Source organism: Platalea leucorodia (genome assembly GCF_965183815.1).
Source record: "Platalea leucorodia genome assembly, chromosome: 19".
NCBI lineage: Eukaryota > Metazoa > Chordata > Aves > Pelecaniformes > Threskiornithidae > Platalea > Platalea leucorodia.
Genome location: NC_138841.1, coordinates 5439614 through 5449902, shown reverse-complemented (window position 1 = coordinate 5449902; position 10289 = coordinate 5439614).

The following is a 10289-nucleotide window of genomic DNA, read 5'->3' as shown; positions in this document are numbered from 1 at the left end:
AAATGTCTTTTGTGAGATCCTTGGGATTAAAGTTTTGGTTACAACTTGTCGTTTAGTATTTAACTTGAGTACGTGCTCCGTACGTTCGCTTTGCAGAACGTGCACTTGGGGCTTGTGGCGCAACTCGGTTCGAATGAAACGCGCTCTGCAGCACGGAGTGAAATCACACTCGCCACGTAACGCACCGGCGGCGGTCGGCGTTCGAGTAAGCGGCAGGTCGCTGCCTGCGGCCGCGCTCCACGCCACCTCGCCTCGCGTTCTGGCGCTGGCATCCGCTGCCAGCGTTACAAATGCAGCCTAGGTGGGCTTACAGACGGCGCTAGCTTGACTTCGTGCCGAATGGCGAGCTCCGTAACACTTACTGGGAAAACTAGCTGGAGATTTAACGGTTCGCAATGCTTTTTGCATCCTGGATGCGGGTTGCTAGCAGCACTAAGGTATTCTGATCGCTCTGAAATCGCTGCTCTGCAAACCGAAGCTTTGCATGAAGATTTTGCTCGGGAGTGTAAAACCGTGGCGTGGCTCGAGCGCGACTGCCAAAGGGCTGCTTTCTTTTTTTTTCCCTGTATCCAAGAGAAGATGAGCTACATCACTTTGAATTGTGTGCGCTTAGATTAAATCCCTCATATTGAACAGTCGTGTGGTGTAATTTCCTTCGCCTGTGGTATCCAGGCAGGGGCGAGGCTGCAATGGAAGGAAATTCTGCTTCACGCGCTGCCTGGCGAGGGCGTGTGTGAACAGGGAGCGCAGATGATACACGGCTTGTCGGTCGGCGGCTGGGGCAGAGCTGCGCTGTCTTGAGTGATTTACTTGTTTTAAACTACTTAGTACTATTTATGGTTGGACTCGATGATCTTAAAGGTCTTTTCCAACCGAAATGATGCTGCGATTCTCTCGGCTAGCGATTTAACAGCCCGAACTGCGCGCTGTGGTATCGGTATGACCAACCTCGTGTTCGCTGCAAGCAGGAAGGCTGCAGGGGGTGCAAAAGGCACACGCAGCCCTAAATCATCTGAAACCGGGAGCGCGGCGAGCTGAAAAGGCACAGAAAACTAAATCCTCTCTGCTCCTGACCTGTTTGGCCTGAGGAATTTACTTGTACGCGGTGATGGATACGCTGCGCGGGGGCCGGCTGCGGTAACCAGCTGCTGCGGCTCGGGGTGGGAGCTCGGTCGATCCGTGGTCCTTGGCCCGGTGCTGGGCGCCGCGGTCTGTTCGGCAGCGTTCTCTCCTCGGGAAAGCGGGGCTTCTGCCGCAGCCGAGGCGCGGAGAAGGGCTCCCGGGCCGTGGGCGCGGTGGCCGGCGCCGCGCACTGTCGCGGCTCCCCGGCAGAGGTCGGGGTGGCCTCGCCAGCGGGACGCGGCTCCTCTCCCGCTGCTTCCCCATCGGGTTTGGTCTCAAAACGTTGACAGACCAACTCCTCTGGGGATGTTTGTCTTCGATGAAAGGCAGCCCAGGGCTGAGATGATATCATGTGCCACACGCAGCTGCGTTCCCTTTTTTAATACGCGCTTCTACCAGGGTTTGATTTGTGGAAGGATTGCAGCTCTTGTTGCCTGGAAGCCGGCTGCTCTGCTGGCACCTCGGTTCCTCTTGTGGTTACGCAGGGGGAGGGAACGGCGGGGGAGAGCAGCCTTCGGTAGCTTCGACTACCACGGGGAAAGGAGGGAAGGAAATCTGAAGCGCTAGAGGCAGCGTACGCTGCGGGGAAGCAGGTTTTTGTGCACAAGGGAGTCTGCAGAACTGGGAATATTTATCAGTTTCAGGTCTGACTTCATGTTTTACTCCTCAGCTGAATGAAGAAGTTGGCCCTTAGGCTGGATCAGAACTGCTGTTTCACAGCAGACTACGGGTTTTATGTCATCAGGTGGCGTTTTGACGGGGAACAAAATTAACAACTTCTAGAGAAAGGTGGGAAACGTGTAAATCCTGGCGGTGTACAGCCCTTCTGCCAGGGTGCAATTAGCAAGGGTTATTTTTAATGCAGTAACGCACTCTCGGATTTAAGGCTTCCAGTTTGCTTCGATGAGAGGGCGACCGGCCTGGGAGCACTGTCGACAGGTAGAGCGTGGTGGCTGGTGTTGAAGGAGTCTACTCTCAAATCAAATTCACAGGGAAGTGTTTGTGTTGGCCCTCTAAGGCCAGGAACATCCCTCGCCTCTCCCCAACGATTCTTAAACCAGGAAGAGCTGCTAAGCAGTCTGTCCTGGCCAGAAGAGGACAGACAGACACTATCCAGTTGGCAGAACCAGGCGGCTCGCACCCCGGCCTCAGAGCCAGCCCTGCTCTGAAGGCTCCCGAGTGACGGGGGGATCTCGTCCGTCTGCTGCTTTCGAAATCGTGTCAGGGCTGGGTGCCGTGGTGCTCGCACGAAGGCGTTAAGCTGCACGTCTGATTTGGGGAGAGGGGTAGCTGCCCCCGCTCTTGCCGGTCAGAAGCGTCCTGAGGTCAGTCCTGCCCGCGTTCCTCAGCCGCGCAGCAGCTGAGCGCATCCCAGAAGCGCGTTAAACGACGTAACTGCCCTCGGCTTGCGTGCGGTTTGCTCTTTTCTCACACTCTCCCTAGGGAGAGTATTGTGTGCAAATGGGTTTGCGAAGAAAGGGATTTTTTTTTTCTTTTTATGTACATGCTGCTCTTTGTTTATGGCAGAGAAGATCATTTTAAGAATGCGCCTTGCATTTAGAAAATGGAGAGGTTAAATACATACTTTCTTTCAATGGGATACGTTCCACCGACCGTCAGGCAAGTTCGGGCAGCCAGGGTCGGGCCTGGGTGAGAAACTGCGATCTTACCGAACGCCGACAGTGGCTCTGGTTAACAAAACGGTGTTTGGGGTGCGTTTGGGGAGCTGCTGCAGCTCACCTCCCTCACGGAGATGTCGCTGGAGCCGCGCTGTTCTGTACCCCGGTCACGCCGAGAGCTCAAAGGTGTTCTTGCTAGAAGATCGCTGGCGTGCTTCGTACTCTCAGCCTCTGCATTTCTTTTGGTTTGGAGTCAAAGGAGAGACGAGAGGCGCTGCGCCCCTGCCCTTGGGCCTTCCTGCGGCAGCCAGCCTTGCCTGGAAGGGCAGGTTACGCCTCTTATCTCTGAACGTCTACGTGCCGCTGCGGGGACCTGGCAGCAGAATTCACCGCTGGAAGTGACGAGTGCCCTCGCAGCCCTACAGCTTTTTTCTTTTGCTGTTAACATGACCTCTTTTCAGTTTCCAGTTTTACTTTCTTTTACTCCTGAACCCATCACCACAAGATGCCGCAATGTCTCCTGACATAAAGGTCCGTGAAGCATCTGAACATGTGACACGCTTTCTCCAATTTCTGCTGGTTTTAATCCCCGTTCCCATACACATTTTCAAATCGTACCCCAGAAATACTGTCCCAAAACCTGAGCTACCCCCACCATCGCGAATCATCCTACTCTGGTGCTGATGCAGCGCAGCGTCGCTTAGCTAGGAAAAAAAAAAACAGTGAAAGAACCGGAGCATCAACCCCTTTTGCAAACAGGCCAAAGGGCAGAGGTGCAATTCCAGCAGCTCCGGTTCGACCTTAGATCCCGCCGAGCGAGGCGATAGCCCGGCGCCCGAGACCTGCCGTAAAGAGGCGGGTCGCAGTTTCCCTGTTGCTGAAACGCAGCTAGCTCCAATTTCACACCTCAACCTGCCAAAAATAGGCAAAATAAAGAGGGTTTTCGCTCGGCGACTGTTGCAGTCATTCAGTAAAGCAGTTGCTGAAGCTGAAGCAGCGTCGCAGCCCGCCAGCCTGTGTGAGAAGTGTTCTGGCTTCCTAGAAATACTGTCGCTGTCTCAGTTTTCTGTTTCATTTCTGAAGTTTCACTGAGGCACTACCATTAGTTGCGTTCTGTTAGTGCCCTTCAAACAAATCCTGTTGTGGACTAAAATAAACAGGAGATCCAGACAAATATAAAATAGATGATGCAATAGGAACGCTATGCTCCCAAGTGATTCATTCATCTATTATTTAATAATTTAGTAGCTGACATAACTTTTAGTTGAACAAATCTTCACATTGATTCGAGTGGTGTTTCTGCTCGATCCTCAAAAGTAATTTTAGCTGTCGGATTTTCTGTGGCAGCAATCCCAATCGGAAAAGGGAACTGCACCTCCTTCCCAGCTCGATTCTGCCACCGATTTCAGTGGCGGTACTCCACAACCGGCCCGTGGTACCCCAGGAGTCCGCCTGCTACAGCCACAGTCAGCCTGTCCCGTCCTCGGGCCCTTCGCTGGACAATGCCGACAGGTTGTGATGTACCCACGGCACGTGCAGACACCGCGCCGCTGCCCGACGCCACCGGCAAAGCAGCCCGGCACTGTGCGCCGTGGCGTGAAAGGCCCTTGGCAAGCTGCAACCCTCCGTCGGCAGCCGCGGTATCAGGGTGGAGCGGCGGTATCAGGGTGAGGCACCATGTCACCCTGGGTGTCACTTTGGAGCCGGCTGGAAGATCACAACTGCCAGCTGTGAGAGAGAAGCTTTATCTCCGCCGCGTGCAGAGGCTGCTTTGCCCATGAATATTCAGCAACATTCGGCGGCGTCTCTGCGAGGAAGCCCCGCCGCTCCGCCCCGCCTTTCCCCCACCACCGCCGACGGAGGGCTCGCAGTTCATGTTTGCTATAAAATGTTTGCAGCCACTCATTTCTGACTAATACCGACATTATTTGCCGTCGCATTAAAACACGGTCGGTCACCGGAGCACGCCCGCCGGCCGGACTGAGTGCCACGCTTCCTGGTGCTAGCAGCCGGTGGATTGATCAGCTTTTCATGCAGTACTGTTATAAGCTTTTTGGGAGGAGGTTGCCCCAGCGAGAGATAGGCTTCGGGTATGGTACGCTGCTGCTCCTGCCAATAGTAATTCTTCTAGCTGCCTGGTTGACTTGTCCTGCTCAGAAACTCATGGTTGCACGTTCACCAGGTTGGGAGCCGGGAGTTCCCCTGCACAGGGTCACTTTGACAGGGACTGGCGGGGCATTTTTTGACCTATTGCACAGCATGGACATTTCCAGGTTTTCACGTTCCCTGTTCAGGACCTCCCTCTCCCGCTTCGTCTCCTTCCTGCCTCTTTGTGCCGTATGGCAGCTGGTCGCCTACAAAGCCCACGTTTGTTCCAGGAGGACGAGAAGGGCCCTGGTGCAGGTGACCTACGGGGCGTTTTTCACCCGTTTCCAGCCTCTGTTGCACTACTGACAGCAGCTCCAAGATTCAGCAAATTCCCTTTCCCTGGTGCAATGTGGATTCTCACAGGCGAGGCAGAGAAACCAGCGAGGGAGGCTGAAACCAAAAGAAAGAGGTTTTATCACAGCCCCTGGAACTCCCCGACTCGGATCCCCGTAGGGCGGAACCAAGCAGAGCTCCACCACGGTGCGTGGCCCGCGTCCGTCCCCATCGCCAGGCCTGGCGCGGCTCTGTGCCAGCGCTCGGTGTCAAGGCCAGCGGAGGTTCGGTGCGGGGTGAAAGCTGCTCCTTCGCCCCAGCTCCAGGAAATCCTGCTGTGCACGACCGACACGTGGAAAGGAAGGTGCAGTCGACCCTTACCCCGGCGTCTAGGTGGTGGCTGTCATATCACCGTCGATGGCTTTATTGGAAGCTGTGCACACACAGCTGTCCCCTCCCATTACCTCTGCTCTGCACGGGACCAGCACGAGTCACCGTGCAAGACAGCCGTCCGTCCGTCTGTCCGTGGCGCGTGGTCTGGGTACTGCCCTCCTGCAGATGCCGTTTCAGGCATCCCTTTACTCCCGGTGCCCTGGGGCCGATCTGCCCCCGCCTCTGCCCCTTCCCTCTCCTCTGCCCCACACCCAGCCCCGCTCCTCGCCCCCCAGCGCCAGGGCGAAGTGAATCACGACCCCGTGCCTGCCCTCACCGGGGTGGCAGGATTCCCGAAGCGCCCGCCATGAGCGGGGAGATCCCAGGAGACGCTGACACACGATGAGCCGCCGCCCGGCAGCGCTGGCAGGCGCCAGGGCGGGCGAGCGGGCCAGCACGCGTCTCCCAGAGCCGCAGGTTTGGAGTTCGGTGTCGCTGCCTCCGCGAGCGGGAGCGGAGGGACTTGCCTCATCCTTGTGTCTGACTGCTCTGGGCGGAGGGCGCTCTGCTGAATCGGGGATTATTTTTAAAGCACACATCGTGAGCAAGCGTTAGTCAACTGCTCTCCGTAGTCACCTCCTTCTCACTCTTGGCTATAAAGGGCCAGATCGTGCTCCCGGTGGATTTCAAGCAAAGCCACAGCTCGTGGAGCAGGAAATCCCTCGTCAGCAGCACCGTGCCACACGTGGCATCCCTTGGGAAGAAGTTAGAACTAGAATCATAGAATCGTCAAGGTTGGAAAAGACCCTTAAGATCATCGAGTCCAACCGTTAACCCAGCACTGCCAAGGCCACCACTAAACCATGTCCTCGAGCACAAGTTACATCGGTCGACAGCTTCCCATGGGCCTGGCTGCACTGAGAGCTTCCGAGGGCTGGCGACCCCGTACGCCGCAGGGACGAGAGCAATTCCGCCCCACGCTCCGCTTGCTTATTCCCACCCACGCGGCCAATCCAGCTCTGGAAGGTCCCGGTGGTGCTGGAGCAGTCCCTGTCCTCCCCCTGCCCACTGCCACCCCCACGGGAAGCTTCCCCCGCCCTCGCTGAGATGCCTGCAAGGAAGAGCTGGCTGCAAAAAAAAAAAACCTGTGGACGTTGCGGATGGACCTTATTGCCCACAAGGAGCTTTGCAAAAGGCTGGAGCCGTTCGTCCCGATTCCCAGCGGGGCGCCCGTGCCCCCTCCGCGGGTGCCGGCCGTCTGCACGGCCCTGCCTTCCTCTCGGCTCGTAGTCAATGAGGTGAAGCAGCAAGGAAATAAAGAGGCAAACGAGGCCGAGGTTCGAAGCCAGGTACTCCCTGCGCCCTCGCCGGGCTCCGAACAATGAGGTCCTTTGCTGCCAGCAAAAAAAAACCCGACAAAAACAACCCCCAAAGCTTCCAAGCTGCTCATGGAAAGTCAGTGAAGCAATTACGTTAATGACTATGAATGGGGCTAAAACCAATCTTGGATGAAAATGAGTGAGGGGCCGAATGAAGCGACCGATTCATAGCCCGGCTCCCACATCCAGGAATATTTCCCGTAAGCAAAGGCCTCATTTTAGGGACTGTCTCATCCCCCATTTGTGCTTGGGGGGACTCTATTTCCACTCTGCTGGGTCCGGTGTCTCATCAAAATGCCTTCATAAATGGAGCAAACAAGGGCTGTATATGGCAGGGAAGCAGTCAATTAACACGATCCGAGTTCTTTTAGGGGCAGAGTTAATCAAGCATTCAGCGTTTTGTCATTCTTGTCTTTCTTTCCTGGGAAAATCCTATTAGTATAAAATCACTTAATTGGGCACTTCAAAGAGCTGATGGGAAAACAGTCTTCGCCGGGATATAAACGCCATTCAGCCGAACACTGGGTTCATTTAGACTTTTGCTGGAGCGTGAGTGTTTCATTAAGAGCCTTCACGTTTCCCACTTAAAAGAAAAAAGCTTGTTAGTAGAGATAATAAAAAAAAAAAAATCTCGGAGATTTGAATCTTGCTGAAGAGGGGTTTTACTGCCTGAATACGCGGGGCTTTGTTTCGGGGCTCTGTCCCCAGCAGAGCCTCTCACACCCCCAGCGAGTGCCGGTCGATCCGCGTCCCCGAGCCCAGCGATTTCACACCTGCCCGGGGGGCTCTTGCGAGGAAAAGCTGTCCGAGGAGGGAAAGAGCCCACCCGTGCCCCGCGCGAGGCGGGTGACGGCCCGGCTCTGGCCCTCGGGGTGGCCGATGGTGCGTTTCGCAGGACTGGACCCCAAACCCCGGGTGCCCGGCCCCGCTCTGTGCTGGGGCGGAGGGCCCGTGGTAGATCCCCCGTTCTCGGGTTGTTTCCCTGGGCAGAAATTCAGGTTTTTGCAGAGCTTACGTTTATCCCACCTTGAAAAATAACAGTGTGCACCCTGATCTGTCATTGCCAGCTCCATCCCGACGGACCTGAAGGATCTGCCCGACTCTTCGCTGTTTCTTCCCCTTGCAGCGGTTGATCTCACAGGAATATTACGTTTCCCCCCCAAAAACCCTTCACGTACACCTTCGACCACCGAATTTCCAAACCTTCCTCGCTGCTGGGGAGGGCTGGGTGAGGAGCCACGCAGATCGCTTCGTTTCTGTGGTCGGCGCTGGCAGGTTTTTGTCTGGGAAAACATTTCCAGGTCAACCACATGCTTATATATACTAATGACATCTTATATTCAGCCTTTGTAAAATCCTTACGTGTAGGTGTTCGTATGCATTTGAAACACTTGTTATGAGCATGGGTTGGACCTCAGCGTGTGATTCCCATCAAACGCGCCGAGATCTTTCCTTGGCACAACGTTTGGTTCTTCACTTTGGGGTCGGGACTACCTTACGCGCCTCCGCGAAGCCGCGTTTCCCCGGTCTCTTCCTTCTCACCCAAGGCTGGGGCATCCAAACCCTCATTTCTTCACCCGCCTCAAACCATTCCCCCGCTCCCACCCACATCCCCTTGGCTTTTGGGGGTGCTGCTCCCCACGTCCCTGGAGAGGATGAAACTTGGTGTCAGAGGCAATGTGCCCGGGCACGTTCTCCTGATGAAACCCCGGCCGTGCCGGCGCTGAGGACGGGCTGAGTCACGCACCGACTCTGCCCGCCGTGAATAAGGGATTTGCCTCCACGTCTGCGGTGGCTTCCTCTCCCCTCGGTGCCTGCGGGACCCACCTGGGGAGATCCGCCGGGAAGCAAACGCTCCCCAGGGCTCCCCGGCCGAGGCAGCGACCGCCGCGCGGTATCGAGGTGCCCCTGGTGCTGGGAAGAAGGTTAATTTGAAATATGCAAGCGTTTAATATATTCCTTTTGCTTCCAGGCGGTAGGATGGGTTTTTCAAGCAAATTATAAGGATGGATTCTCCCACGATCACACCGCTCCGGGGTGGGGGCTTGGGACACCCCTCGGGGAGGGCGCGCCCGGGCTGGGAGAGGTGACAGCTCCGAGAGGGTGGCTACAAACGGTGGGAAGGAACGAAGGAAACACCCCGTCTGCCCTCGGCGCAGATCCTGCTCCCCAGCCCCACACCTCTGACCTCCTCCTACTACGTGGTGTTGGGGCTGAACATCATGAGTCACCCTTGGGATTTTTTTTTTTAAAGTTCCTGTACCGCCTTCTGTATTAATCACGCTTTTTTTTCCCCTTTTTTTTCTGGCGATGCCACTGCAGACTCGACCATGGACTCTCTGACCCAGACCCTGACGCCATTCCTCTCCCACTTCTCATTTCCAGTAACCCACTTTTCTGCGGTCTCCTCTGATGCCGGCGCCGCCGCGTAGCCGGAGCTCCCCGGCTCCCGGCACGGGCACATGAGGAAGAGGAGCGAGAGCGGAGTTTGCAACAGCCCCCCCCATCCCCGGGGCGCCGGGATCAAACCCCCGCCCCACCAAAACATCGCAGAGAGAATTACAGAGTTCATTTCCTAAGGGAAAATCTACACCCAGTTTATTTTCTGGCTGGTTTTGCCCTGGAACGTATCCCCGGTGTAACCGGGAATATTCGCATCAGCCAGGCCGGCCGGTTATCTCGCGTCACTTTGCTTTTTTAATCCCTCACTCTTGCATCAGCGGTTGCAGGAGTTCGCTGCGGGTTGCACAAGCGAGGCCACTCCTTCCTCCGCCACTTTGGGCGCTAATTTAAAAACCTGCCGGTTTTGCCAGTCCCGTTGCCTTTTGTGTATTCGGGGCGGGGGTTACGAAAAAAAATGAGCTGGTTTAAGCAGTGAGCATCCTCTTGGTAAATTCTGCTTCATCTGAGAGTCCCGGCTCGCAGCTGGGGGCTGCGCTGACCGGGGGAGGATTCCCACGGCGTTGGGCTTCCCTTCGGTGCCAATCGCATCTTCCTCGCATCCAGAGGGAGCGAACCAACAAACTGCAGCTGGAGCAGAGCTGGCGGTGGGCGAGGGAATGATCCGCTACCGCACAGCGACGCAGCGAGCCCTCCGCAGTGCGGCTCTGCCAGCTGCTCTTTGCAACCAGGAGCAAAAATCCTTCCCACGTGGAAGCAGCAGCGGCAGCTTCCCTGCGCGGAAAGGCTGTTCCAGCTCGCCCCCTCCTCTCCTGCCTCTTACAAACAGAAAGACCGGCTGAGCTAGCATCCCCAGCTTTGCCAGGATGGATTTTCTGCAGTGTGTGATATTAATTTCATATGCTTTCACCTTCCCCATCCTCCTTTCACCTTTCCTCCCCGTCCCACCGTGCCGGTCTGGCGGCAGCCGAGGGGG